This window comes from Paroedura picta, chromosome 9 (assembly GCF_049243985.1).
Source record: "Paroedura picta isolate Pp20150507F chromosome 9, Ppicta_v3.0, whole genome shotgun sequence".
Classification (NCBI taxonomy): Eukaryota; Metazoa; Chordata; class Lepidosauria; order Squamata; family Gekkonidae; genus Paroedura; species Paroedura picta.
Genome location: NC_135377.1, coordinates 67544065 through 67558171, shown reverse-complemented (window position 1 = coordinate 67558171; position 14107 = coordinate 67544065). Strand labels below are relative to the sequence as shown.

The window sequence follows — 14107 nt, the reverse complement described above, 5'->3', positions numbered from 1 at the left end:
GCACCAAGCTATTAAAAACACACCAGGAAACATCCATCATATTGTGTTATGTGTGCTTGGCAGCACACATCATTTCTCACTTCAAAGTAATGTTTTAAAAAGGTGGAAACCACCCTCTTCCACACACACCCCTGTCCTGCCTTCAGTACGTCTTTACTGTGCCCAAATGCGAGCAATGGCCTATCAGTGGATCACAAGAGAATCACTGTGTGGTTTATTTTGGCCATGTGTCTTGGCCTCTGTGAAAAACAGCCATAGAAATTAAGGGGACTAGGCTTATAGATCTCAAGATGAGCCATTTCCCAGGTTAAGAGAAGTTACAAGTATTTCAAAGAACACTACTCAATCTGAACTATATGTCACTTTCAGAAAATAATTTAATAGTTACAGGCATCTTGCCTGCGCCTTAATAAGGACACACTGTCCTAACATCAATTGCTACCTCTCATCTGCTATGTAATACATTTCTAGATATGCATTACAGAAGAAGAGTTGGTTTTTATACCCCGTTTTAAAACCTAAAAGCAGCTTACGGTCACTTAGTCTTCTTCACTCCCCAACAGACACCTTGAGAGGTAGGTGAGGCTCAGAGAGTTCTGAGAACTGCGATTGGCCCAAAGTCACCCAGCTTGGTTCATCTGGAGGAGTGGAGAATCAACCCCAGTTCTCCAGATTAGAATCCACCACTCTTAACCACTATAATCATGCTGGCATTACAGTTTGCAGATTGAGCAAAAGTTTATCTTGAGCACATCACTTTTTAATGAAGTCTCATTTTTGATGGTGGATTTTTATTTTAGATAGATGACATGTTCCCTTTAGGGGCAAGCTCAGCATCCAGATTTTAGAGGACATCCATCTGGGCTCACTCTCCAATTTTATTATATACCGCTATATGTCAACAGTGCCCTTCTGTTCCTTTTGCATGCAAAAAAACCTGGGCAGTCCCTTTGCAAAGAGTAAATGGATGCAGATCTGTCATTAAAAATTGCAATATTCAGAAACTAGCCGAATCTTCCCCTCTCAGGATGTTATTAGCAGCTTGAAACTCACTGTCCTTCAACAACAGAACTTCAAAGGGACATTCCAGAGTGAAAAAGGGAATTTGGGATTCTTACCTCACCTAGGCTCCCCTGCATGTCACACACTTAAATTAACTCAGTACTTTTTGTTACATGAATTTCCCATCATTCTATTTCACCCTATGCTTCCTTGCATCTCAGGGCTCCTTTTCAATGCCTCCTGCACAAGGCACCATACTTAAGATCCACGCGCTGCATCTGAGGAACTAAACTGTGATCAATAAACTGTGGTCTGTCGGGATGTTCTTTACAGGGCCACAAGACTCCCGGTCCCTTTTGTTGCTACAGACTAAGATACCACCAGCCCCAGCCCCCACGGGGGAGGGGAGGGGGTATTATGGTTGGATGAAAGGGCTCTCCAGCTTTCCCTCTCTGAGGCCTACCGGATGCCTCCAAAGTCAGCAACTGACCGTGACAACCTGCACAAATGCTCACTGCTTAAAAAACAAAACCAGAGACGTTTGGAAATCACATTACATAATATTTACACTTTTAGAGTAGTACTTCCGCTGGCCACCAGTAGGATTTCCCTCCCCTCCCCGTTTTTTAGACCCCCACGGAAGGACATCACAGGCGCCAGGCCAGCAGTCCCTTCCAATATGCACAGATCAGAGATATGCAATATGCACAGATCTCCCCCTCCCTCCCCACCCACCCACCCCAGCCCTCTCTCGCCCCGTGGGGAGAGGAACCGGGCGGTTGTTAACCAGCCGCCGTCAGAGCGCAAAGATGGAAACGCGAGAGACGCAGCGAGGGAGGGCGGGCGGCTCGCTGCACAGCACGGCCGCAAAGGGAGGGGGGGAAAATATGAATGAAGAAAGAGGGAGGAGCCTGGGAAAACCCCTCTGCAACGCTGCACTGAACAAAGCACGGCACACATGCCAGCAGGCTGGCGGCGAGCGAGCGCGAGCCGAGGCCGACCCGGGGGAGGAGGGCAGGGGAAGCGCGCGAGGGACCCAGGGAGAGGGCGGGAGAGCGCGCGCCGGCATGCCTCTCGCAACGCAGCCGAGCCCCGGCGCCGGCGCCTACCTGGCCATGCCCGAGGAAAACAAATGCACGCCGCCGGGGAGTAAACAGGAGGCGCGGGCACCCGCCGCCGCCAATGCAGGAGAGCCAGGCGCTGCTTCCTCCCCGGCCCTGGCCTTTTGCCGCCCCCCGCGCCCAGCAGCAGCAGCAGCCGCCTTTCTTTCCGGGAGACTTTTGTGCCGGGCTGTGTCTGGTGGCCCCGCCGCGGCGCGCCTCTCTCCCGCCCAGCCGGGGAGGTTTGCACCGGGGGCGCGCGCGACGACCAGCCTCTCCCGCCGCCGCCGCCGCTGCTTCCCGGATCGCCCCCCACCCCCCCTGGCGGCAAGCAAACCTGCTCGGTCGGCAGCGCGGGCTGATGGCGGCGGAGCAGCTGGCGGCCAGGCAGGAGCGGCAGCCACGGCCGCCGCGCCGGCAGCAGCTGGGGAGCACCGCGAGCCCTGCGCGGCGGCGGCAGCGGCGTCTCGGATCCTCCTCCACTTGACAACCTCCAACACAAACATGACCCGGCGCTAACCCACCCCCCTCCCTCCCCAGCATCCTCCTCTGCCTCGGCAGGGCCTCCCCCCACCCCCCCTCCCAAGCACACACACACACTTACACACAACCAGGCTGCAAGACAACCGCTTGGCGCACAAATGCACACCAGCCCGGCGGCGCCCCCGCGCCACATCGCGGGATCTCCCCCCCCCCTCCGCTCGCACGCGGCCCCGCTTCCTGGGCATGTGCAGAGGGCCCCCGTGTAGGCGGGCTAAACGACAGTGGGGGCCGGCCCCTGCGAACCGCCACCGGACGAAGGGGATCGGCCGGGCGCCACTTGCGGACCGTGGAGCTACCCGGAGAGCAGAGGCCGGGACGAGGCCACTGGGCCAACTCTGCCCGAAAGGTTTCTCTCCCCCCCCCCACAGACACCCCTCCCCCGGGGACCGGCGCTTCTCTTCGGGCGGGTGGGCAGCCCCGGGCACTGTCGGGGGCTTTTGCAAAGCGCCTGGGCCTGCCTGCCAGCTCCCTGCCGGCACGACGGCCACCCCCCCCCCCCAGCAAGTTCCATCGGCTCCGGCGGGCACGCCCTCGCCGCCAGTCGCCTCGGGGGTCGAGAGGAAGCCCCGCGTCCCTCCGCAGCCCAACTGGCCTCCCATCCCCAGGGCTGCCCCGCGGAAGCCCCACGGCAATCGCCGGCAGGAGACCTCCCCCCCCCCCGCCTCCCCTGCACACGCGGGTCTCCCTCCTCTCCGGGGAAATCCTACGTGCCAAAGCTGCCGCCCCCCCCCCCCGGCCAGGACCCCTGCAGCTACTCGCAGCCAGCCCGCCGCCGCCGCGACCGCCCGCTCCCCCTTTTCCGCTGACCCCGTTGCAACGCGCCCCCCGAAGCCCTCCGGAGAGCCGTCGCGCCGCCGCCCTCCCCCCGACCCTAATTGCACCCCTCCCCCCTCCGCTGCCCCAGCCCCAGCCCCAGCCCCCTCCCCGCAACACACTCACTCGCATCTCCCCCACACACACACTCCCCGCCCCCCACCCCAGCCGTGGTGGGAGGAAAGGGGGCGTGGGAGAGACGCCACATGGTGGCGGGCAGAGAAAAGAGGCTCGGGGGGGGGAGGGGAGACAAGGTGGGGGTGTGTCCCAGGCAGGGGGGGTGGAAGGCTGCAAAGGAGGGGGAGGAAGGAGTCCGCAGGAAGGGGGGGATCAAAGGAAAGATCAATGGGCGGGGGGGCACCTTAAAAGGCGGGAGGGGGCAGGAATCTCCCTTGGAGGAAAGCGCTAGTGCTCCCCCCTTGCTTTCTTTCCGCGTCTTTCTCTCCCCCCCGCATCCCAGTGATTGGAGTGGGGGGGAGGTAGTCTGCACCCCACCCCACTTGGGGCGCGGGAGCCAAAGGGCTGGGGGGGGGCTGGGGAGGGGAAGAGGGGCCCTTTTACCTTCCCTCACTTTCTATTGCAGGAAGCGGGCCCGGTGACGTCATCGGGTCTCCCGGGCCCCGCCCCCTTCCCCCTCTGCCTGGGAGAAAGGGGCGGGGCTCGGCGGAGGGAGGGGTCACTGAGGGGGTTTCCTGGTTTCTGCGTCGGCGGGGCCAGAAAGGGCAGGAGTGAAACTTACAAAAATCCTAAAGGCGGCGGCCGCGACAGCAGCGGGGGGATTCCCTTCCCGGGCCATCCGTTTCCGCATCGCGGGCGGCTTTTGAACAGCGCCCAGCGCGCTTCGTGCAGCCTCCCTGCTTACAGGGAAGTCCGGACTGGGGAGAGGGAGGGTTACCCTGCTCTTTCTCCTACAAGGATAGATTAAAATGAGTAGCCGTGTTGGTCTGAAGTACTACAATAAACTTAGAGTCCAGTAGCACCTTTATGATGGTCAATTCTTTGTTGGTCTTAAAAGGTACCACTGGGCTCTGATTTTATTGTGCTCTTTCCCCTGTTCTCTCCAACTAGGTGGGCAATGTTTAAAGGCCAAACTGCCAGCCCATCCTCAGTGCAAACTCAGGGGATCTAGGAACAGAGTCCTTTCCGGTCAATCCCAGGCCTTGGCCGACCTCAGTGTTCCACAATCGAGTTGTTTCATTTGTATTTATGTTTTAACGAGAAACCGTATGAGTCACCAATGTTTTTTACCTTTCTGTAAAGCAACACTGTGTTATACTCAAGTGGATAGCCCTGATGCAATAGAACAAAGTGTGCCTGGACTTGAAAACATAGACCCAGAATGAAATATTCAGGTGGGCTGCCCTGTTGGTCTGAAGCCGCTGAGCCGTTTGGGGAAGGGTGGCATACAAGTGGGGACGAATGTATTCAATATATTACATTGAAATATATATTAATAAATAAAAGCAGAGGAAAGTTTGAGTTCAGTAGCACCTTCAAGACCAACAAAGTTTCTACCTTGAATCAAACTTGATGAGCCTTAAAGGTGTCACTGGACTCAGGCTGTTTTCTATTGCCTATTCAAGATCCTATAGCAAAACTAATGGACATTCACTGACCCTACGCCCAGTGAAATCAATGGCCTAGGATTGTGTAGTCAAGGAAACCAAAATACTGTAACTGGCCATTTATCTAAACAGGTCGGTAAGCATTTATTGTCATTCAAGACATCAGTTCTTCAAGAATTTCCGGTTTACTGGAGCTGCTAGCGGCTATCCCAAGAGGATGTCATATTCTGAAGAGATACCCATGGAAGGCCTACCTAATGTGGGTGTTTTGGAATAAGAAACCATCACCCAAACAAAGACGATTCGCTTTCAGCCTCTGTAAATATTTGCTTTCTCAGAAGAGAGAACTTTTATGGAAAACTGGCCATCTCAGTATTCATTCAGCACCTGTGGGATCCCAGATGCTTTCAGGGGGTCAGTTTTCCATTTGCAAATGGCTGTTTGCATGGCAACCAAACAAAATGGTGGACAATGACCACTGGGGTGGGTTTTGGGGTCCATTTCTCTCTTCTACACACTCTTAAATAGGAGGGCCCTCTGGATATTCCTGATTTAGCCTGTGGCCTGTGCAGTGTAGCCTGGAGATCCCAAATTTGTCTGGCAGTCTGGCAAGGGACATTCAGAGGTTGTCTGCCATTTCCTGCCTCTGTGTCACAATCCCTAGTGCTCCTTGGAGAAGATCTCCCATTCAAATGCTAGCCAGGGTTGGCCCTGTTTCACTTCCAGGGCCTGAGGGGGATCAGGATCAAGGTGGCCTAGGCTAGCTAGGTCAGGGCCCTTTCCAATACCCTCTACCCAAAGAAATGCTTGGACAACCTGAATCTCCCAGATGGGCCCACAGTCTCCTGCCAGCTACACAGGGTCATCCCTGGTATTTAGATGGCAGCCTCCGAAGGAACACCAGGGTAACTAGCAGAATCCTGCAACAGGAAGCGGGCATGCACAGGAAACCTTTCCCCCAGAATCCAGCTTTGTGGGCCTTCTAGGTGCCCCTGGGCTCAAACTTTATTCGGCTGCTTCAGGCCATCAGGGCCACCCACCTGTATCTAACCCCCCACCCCAAAAAAGGGGGGTTTCTTGTAGGTCACCAAAGGGGTGGGGGCCAGATTGCCCGGCCACACTGGGAGAGGAAGGGGACAAAAGGGCAGCGGCACCTCACGGATTATCCCCCATGTGTTCCACCATAAATCTGTCAACCTGCTGGAGCAGACGTCGACCGTCCCTGAAATGCCTCCGGGCGCCCGGCGCCACCCCCCGCCAGGCATTCCCACGCGCGAAAGCCGAAGGCGCGCCCAGGCGACGCGTCCCCGAGACTCGGGCGGCCCAAGTTCTCCAACAGCCCAGCGCCGGGCCCGGCCGGGTGACAGTCGCACGCCCCCCTGCAGAGGCCCGTCCCCCCAACGCAGAGACGCGCGCTCGCGCCCATCGCCGCCGCCGCCGCTGCTGCTGACGCGGAGATCCCGGAGGTTCCTCCTGGTTGCCGCTGGCGGGTCATGCAGGCTGCGCTCGCCACCTCCTCCTCCTCCTCCCTGGGCCCTCCTCGCCGGGTTTTCCCGTTCCCCAGCAGCAGCAGCCACGCCGAATCGTCGCCTCCCCCCCCCCCCCCCCGTCGCCACAGACGGAGAAAACCCCGCCGCGGCCAGGAAGGCACAATGCAAGCCCGCCGCCTCGTGCGCGCCCGCCTGCCCCCCCCCGGCGAGCCGCGTCCTGCCCCCTCCCCCAGCCCTCCAAAGGGGGGGGAGAGGGAACTTACCCCGGGCACAGCCCGCCCCCCGCGCGCCTGCGGGCCAGGGAAGTTTTCGCCATGGCACAACAAAAGCCGACGGCAACCCCTGCGCTCGGGCAAGTGGGCGTGGGAGGAAACGCGAAGGGGTGGCGCCTAAGGGGGATCTCTCCGGCGGCCCCCCTTCTTTGGCCCTGGGCGGGCGGGCGGGCTCGGGGACGGGGACGGGGGGGTTGGGCTTTTGATTGGTTTCCACCATCAGCTGTTTCTGCACCTTGAGAGTCGAGAGGCGCTGGAGCGTTTCTTGTCTTTCTCGGTCGCAGACGCCGCTCTCGCACGGAAACGGAGCGGAAATCATCGCTTGGATGCAACGCAATAATATTATTTTTTTTTAGCTTTGCAGAAGTGCGTTCGCGCGGCTTTGGCAGCCCCTGCCCCCCCAATTTATAAAATCAAAATAAACGCGTGGAAGTTCGCAAATACCTGGGAGCGGTGAGAGCTTTGATCCGTTTGTTTCAGGGAGTTCGAGTGCAGTTCTTTTGCTCGAAAGGCTGAAAGGTTTAAAGGGAGCGTCCAAAACATGGCAGGATAAAACGATTTGTAATACCCAGGGGAAATTTTCAGTTGCCCTCGCCCCTGCTGGCATAGGTAGGAGCCCTACAGCACCTACCCCAAAAGCCCCACGGAGGGTCCTGAACATCAGACCGTGGTCTCTGTTATTTAAATGTCACAATGCATCTATCTCAGTATTATTATTAATAATGTTAATATTGTTATTGATATTATTGTTACATTTATATACTGGCCATCCCTAGCCGTTCAGGGTGGTTTACAACAGCAATAGGAACAAATAAAAGTACATTCACTTTAAATAAATGTTAATAAAACCATAAAAACATTAGCAATTAAAGCATTAAAAGCATTAACCCATCTCAGTGCACCAGTGTATTCTCCAGGTGTAGCCTGGTTGCAGCATTTGTAGTGGCAATTATATCTATATACACTACGCATAGTAAATATCTATAAATAGATAAAATTATTACTGTAGATAAATAGGTTAATGTGGATTAAAGTAATATTGTTAAAGTAATGCCAGTATCAGAATGGGATTGCGTGACTTCCTAAAGCCATGCAGATTGGGTTCTAACTGATCTTTGCTTACTCTCTTCTTTAACTTCTAATATTTTGTTGTAAACAGGGGAAGACTCAGAGCTCATCAACAGTGATCCCATGGGCTGGTTTTTCCTGCAGATATTGCATCATCTTTGGAGCAAATTGGTCTTCTGAATTATTCATTAAGATTTCAAAATTGGATTTTGCACTCTAGAGCCAATTTTCTCGATCTGGCCTGCTGGGCTGGGGGGGGGGGGAGAGAGAGAGAATCACAATTTGAAATCATGATGGATTATGGCAATCCATTTAGTGAAAGCAAATACCTGCTAGTGTGGTCTAACCAGGAATTTAAAAAAAAAATACCTGGCAGAGTACAAAGAACTTGTGCAAATCTCTGCACCAGTAGAGCATGTTACATGTTTTTTTAACTGTTGGCCTGAATTCCTTGATTTGTTGTTTAGACATCTACTTCTAGACTATTAACCATTAGTCCACCTGGAAAAAAGCTAATCAGGAATTTGAATTCTGGATTTAATTTTTAAACCCAATTGGTATTTAATTCCATGCTTTAAAAAAAAACAGTAACAAGATATTTTGTCTACCTTGACCTAACCATTGGGGCACACACTTGAAATAGTTGGCTCCCTCAATGTCCTGTCAGTGTGCAAACTCCACCTCAGAAACTGGATGTACATTGCACATACCATAGCAAACAATGATGTATATCTTGTATACTTGTTTCCTGGGTGTGAGAGGGGTATTGTTTGCAGTGCTCTGTGGGAAAAACTGCACAACTTGGGGCACCTTGACTTCTTCCAATGGCCACAAGCCAAGAGCAACACGTGCAGCTATTTCAAGAGGCTGCCATGTGCTTGATAGTTGTGAATTCGCCTTTCTGAAGTCTACTGATAATTATCAGTAATCGAATCATGATCAGTCTCGGTGGGGTAAGGGGGCAGCCACCTTGGAGGACCTGGACTCTCAATGTAAATGAAATCTCTAACATGGGATCCATCTTCAATGCTTTAATTTTTAAAATTATTTATCTTGGCATTTGTCAGAGTTGTTCTCTCTTGCCCTGCAGGGATGGACCAGAACCAATGGGATGAAATTAATTCAAAAGAAATTCCATTTAAACATCCGGAAGAAGTTCCTAACAATTAGAGTGGTTTCTCAGCGGAACAGGCTTCCTCGGAAGGGGGTGGGTTCTCTATCTTTGCAAATTTTTAAACAGAGGCTGGATAGCCTTCTGACAGAGAGGCTGATTCTGTGAAGGCAAAGGGGTGGCAGGTTACACTAGATGCGCGATTGGGATGTGAGTGTCCTGCATAGTGCAGGGGGTTGGACTAGATGACCCATGAGGTCCCTTCCAACTCTATGATTCTATTCTATTCTATAAGGATCTTTCATGTTGTGCATCATTACCCTCCAATGCTCTTGTAGCGGTACATACCAATACACTCTTATATGGACCAGACAAACCGGTGAGAGCTGGAGGTCAAAGGCCTTGAGTTGCTCACAGAAAAGCCCCTGCAAAGCCCAAGGGCAGCCATTTCCGCATGCCACGAGGACCCAGGGTTTTGTTTTATACGGACAAGGATGCCAACGTGAAAGGGCAACGAGACAGGAGCGGGCCTATGGTTTTTCCACCAGGGTTGTAATTTTCATTAGCCGAGCACTTAGCATAGTTGTGATAATGGAAAACATACGGCCGTTTTTATAAACGCTCCTTACGAAACGGCAGACACGCAGGGAAAATACAAGTTTCCTGTTACCAAATTAAACGTTAGGCACGAACAGCGTGGTGGCGTCTCCTTCCCCGAAGCGAGAAGCAGGTCCTGAATGGGGTGTCTTGCTGTGGTTTGTCAGAGGGAGGCCGCAAGCCATTCAGGGCTTGCATCTTGGCACTGTTATTCCCCACCTGCTTTTGCTGCAAACCGACCAGCCGATCTTGCAGGAAGCAGGGGAGGAAGGCTATGGAAACCTCCCCACAAGTCTTATGAATTTGTTTCGGGTCGTCTTTGCAACATTTCACTGCGCAACTGTTTGTTTACACCAGGGGTAGTCAAACAGTGGCCCTCCAGATGTCCATGGACTACAATTCCCATGAGCCCCTGCCAGCATTTGCTGGCAGGGGCTCATGGGAATTGTAGTCCATGGACATCTGGAGGGCTACAGTTTGATTATCCCTACACCAACGGTGGCGCTGTTTTTATTCCTGCTAACGTTAGTGACTGACTACACTGGAAGCACATGATTGGACAGAATGCAGCCCCAAGCCCTGCTGTACGGGATGATGAGACAGAGTCAGTCCTCTGCTGCGCACAGCTGTGGATTCTCTGCCACCACTGAAGGGCTGTGTCGATGGCCCCTCCTCATGCCAGAGCCATGCTGCACTGACACAGAATGGTGGCTGAGGCAACCGAGCAAGCTGAGCCGCGAAACACAGGCAACAACAAAGAGGGCCAAACTACCTGCAGCTGGGAGGCCGCTTTTGCTGTTGCTATGCGGATTTATGCACCACGGCAGCTGAAGTGGGGGGAAAGCGTAGGGCTGGTGGCAGCACTGAAACTCCAGAATGCGTTTTCCCCACTGATTTCTGGGGGACCAGCGCTGCAATTCGAAATCATGGGGGTTGGGAACGTGTCGCCGTGCTTTAGACGGCAGCGTTAAGCATCTAGCAGGACGGCTGTGGACTCCAAGAAGATCATCTAGATCAGGGGTAGTCAACCCGTGGTCCTCCAGATGTCCATGGACTACAATTCCCATGAGCCCCTGCCAGCGTTTGACATCTGGAGGACCACAGGTTGACTACCCCTGATCTAGATGCCATGGTCACAATGTATGCTGCATTGGTCAGACCGCACCTGGAGTACCCTGTGCAGTTCTGAAGGCCTGACTTCAAAACAGACTTGGAGAACATGGAGAGGGTACAGAGGAGGGCGACAAAATGATCTGGGCCTGGGGACCAAGTCCTATGAGGAAAGGCTGAGGGACTTGGGAATGTTCAGCCTGAAGAAGAAGAGGCTGAGAGGGGACAAGATTGCTCTCTTTAACTATTTGAAAGACTGCTACTTGGAGGAGGGCAGGGAAAGGTTTCATGTTGGCTGCAGTAATTGGTTTAAACTATGTGCAGAACAGTACCAGCTAGATATCGGGGGGGGGGGGGATTCACAACGTTGCTCAGCAGTGGAATCGGCTGTCTAAGGAGATGTTGAGCTCCCCCTCACTGGCAGTCTTCAAGCAGTGGTTGGACAGATGCTTATCAGGGATGCTTTAGGCCAGGGGTAGTCAAACTGCAGCCCTCCAGATGTCCATTGACTACAATTTCCATGAGCCCCAGCCAGCGAACGCTTATGGGAATTGTAGTCCATGGACATGTGGAGGGCCGCAGTTTGACTACCCCTGCTTTAGGCTGATCCTGTACTGAGCAGTGGGTTGGACTAGATGACCTGTAAGATACCTTTCAACTCCATGGTTCTATGATATTATACAGAATGGGATGGTAGAGAAGGTGTTAATATTATGTTCTGTACCACTACAAATTGTCATGGGACTATCTAATTCTTTTAAGTGCCTTAAAAAGGGCTAGCATGTTGTAAGAGCCAGCGTGGTATAGAGCAGTGACCCCCCAACCTTTTTATCACCGGGGACCGGTCAACGCTTGACAATTTTACTGAGGCCCGGAGGGGGGGGTAGTATTTTGCTGAAGGACGTCGCCACCACCTGAGCCCCTACTCTGCTTGCTTTCCCACCAGTGCCCCTGACTTCCCGCCGCCTACTGGGGGGTGCTGCCATCAGCAGCTGCACAGTGCCACGCCAAGAGGGAGCCCCAGCCATGGTGGCCACCGGAGAGCACCAAAATTGAGCTAGCAGCAGAGTGGCAGGGCAGCCCCCGAGGCAGCAGCTGGGCAGGAAGACAAGGAGGAGCCGCGACCCGGTACCGACTGACTGGCAGACCGGTACTGGGCCCCCGACCGGGGGTTGGGGACAGCAGGTATAGTGGGTAAGAGCAATGGACTGTAATCTGGAGAGCCAGGTTTGATTCCCCACTGTTCCACTTGCAACCAGCTGGTGACCTTGGGCCAATCACAGTTCTGTTAGAGTTATTCTTGCAGAGCAATTCTCTTAGTGCTCTCTCTGCCCATCTATCTCACAGGGTGCCTGTTGCTGGGAGAGGAAGGGAAAGGTGATCATAAGCCACTCCTGGAAATTCCTGGTGGAAACAGAAGAGAGAAAAAACTGGAAGATGTCGCTTAAAACAGAAAATAAAAGGATACATTATCTTCTCAGGCTCATCAGTCAGCATCTGACCGAATCACGCAGATCTGAATCAAGAAACTCATCTTAAATCATCACAAAATCAGCCCACCTCCTCCATATCATAAATATCACAAGAGAAAAAGAGCGAGCAGAAAGGAAGCAACTTTTTCAGATCTGCTTTGTACGAGAATCGCTAGAATAAAGCAGGCAACGTGTCTTTTGTTTTAAAATGTGACGTTACTCTTTCGACACGTGTGCGAAGAAGGAAAACGTTTCCTCATTACACATGGCATAGGGCCAGTATTTGACCTTTCTTCAAAAAATTTCATGCATGTCGGTAAAATTTATATATTTAGATGGGAGTCGTTTGGCTTTGGGAGACATTCCTGGTGCCCGTGGTATTTAACTTGCCTCATGAGCAGGCCAGTAAAATTTCCGACATGTTCAACCTTGTTCGTAGTAACAGCTTGGCATCCACTCGCAGACTCTGTATGGTGTAAAACCAGCCTAAGGAATTTTACCCCCTTGAAATGTGTCTTCCGACTGCTGTAGAAAGTGGGAGGGGGCCAGGCCTAGTCTCTTCCACAGTGAAAGCTGCACTGGAGAGCAAGTAACTGCATGGGCCACAAATTTCACGGCACACGTACATTTCCGACAGTCACATGCGCTTGTGAGCTAGCCTCAGATTCCCTTACATCACTTCCCTGGGACAATGGTAGCTGCTAAGCAGCTTTGCAGCTGCGCTGAGGATGTCAGCCTCCAGGTAGGACCTGGAGATCTCCCAGAAAGACTGCTCTTCTCCAGAGATCAGTTCCCCTGGAGAACATGGATGCCTTGGATGGCATTGTACTTCACTGAAAAGTGAAGAAGAGCTGGGTTTTGTACCCTGCTTTTTACTACCTGGAGGAGTCTCAAAGCAACTTATGGTCCCCTACCGTTCCTCTTCCCACAACAGAACACCCTGTGAAGTGAGGTTAAGAGACTTCTCAGAGAACTGTGACTGGCCCAAGGTGACCCACCTGGCTGCATGTGGAGGAGTGAGGAATCAAACCCATTTCTCCAGATTAGAGGCTGCCGCTCCAGTTTATTAGGAAACTGCTGAGGAGGTAACGGAAGGGAGACAGAGTCTTATGGCTCCTTGAAGACTGTGGTGTAAACTGTCATAACCCAGGAGTGTGCATTCTCAGAGGCATCAGAGCAATATTTATGGGGAAGCAAGCTATTGCCTTAAAAAGAAATCATGCCACTGTACGTTTTTCCTCAGGGTGTCACAAGACTTTGATTTTCTTGCCGCACGAGAAGAACACTTGGAAGTATTTGTATAGGATGGATACAGTGCCTTTTGGAGTAGGGTCTGTACGGAACACAGCGTATTGGGACAGATAGTTGATAGAGCAGAGGTTGCCCAGGCATAAAAGCTTGGCAAAGCAGCATGCAATTCCGCATACAGGGCCATCCACTTTTCAAACTTAAACATGTTTGAGTTTCTGGGGACCAAGCATCTTTTAATGTCTACAGGTGGGTCTATGTGCAGCTTCAAGGATCCTGTTGTTTGGTTCTTCATCTGTGTGAGAGGTCCAGGAAATGAGCATCAGAGGTCAAGATTATACTTTCTAATGCCTGCCGAACACATAAAATTGGCTTACTCTGAATCAGGCCATTGACCTATCATGGTAAGCGTTGCCTGTTCTGATTCACAGTAGCTCTCTGGAGTTCAGGTCATCCACGCCACTTTGTCCATGATCTTTTTCGTTGGAGATGCCATGTTTGCTCTAGAAACTGGGGTATCAACCGGGGTACAACATTAATCCGCAGCCTTTCCGTAAATTCTGCGCAGCATTTTGGTTTCCACTTTTTTAAATGTTTTGTTTTTCTATTTAACGCTTTAAAAACGAGCTGAACAAAATCTTTCTTAAATGGAAGTTAATCATACTGATGCAAACAGACCATTCGCACCACAACGGTCACGTGGGAGGGCTTTTGAC

The 14107-nt window shown here is 52.5% G+C and overlaps 1 protein-coding gene and 1 long non-coding RNA gene across 8 annotated transcripts in view; one reads left to right on the top strand and one right to left on the bottom strand.

Annotated features, from left to right (window-relative positions):
* Nucleotides 1–6893, bottom strand: part of HIVEP1 (HIVEP zinc finger 1) — a 102597-nt gene extending 95704 nt beyond the window's left edge. Inside the window, exon 1 of one of the 6 annotated variants that reach the window (XM_077353207.1) lies at nt 6777–6893. The gene's annotated coding sequence lies outside the window, so the exon portion shown is untranslated. Of the gene's footprint in view, nt 1–2111; nt 2400–2439; nt 2612–2706; nt 2777–4019; nt 4063–6776 lie in introns of those variants that run through there. The other 5 variants (XM_077353209.1, XM_077353210.1, XM_077353212.1 and 2 more) reach the window with 5 other exon arrangements.
* Nucleotides 2781–12305, top strand: LOC143845125 (uncharacterized). 2 transcript variants are annotated; one of them, XR_013234288.1, is made up of 3 exons: nt 2781–2991; nt 8944–9060; nt 12019–12305. It is a non-coding gene; the product is annotated as an uncharacterized LOC143845125 (long non-coding RNA). The 2 variants fall into 2 exon arrangements; XR_013234287.1 differs by lacking the exon at nt 12019–12305 and adding an exon at nt 11618–11737 and having other exon boundaries at nt 2783–2991.
* Nucleotides 12306–14107: the final 1802 nt, after the last annotated feature.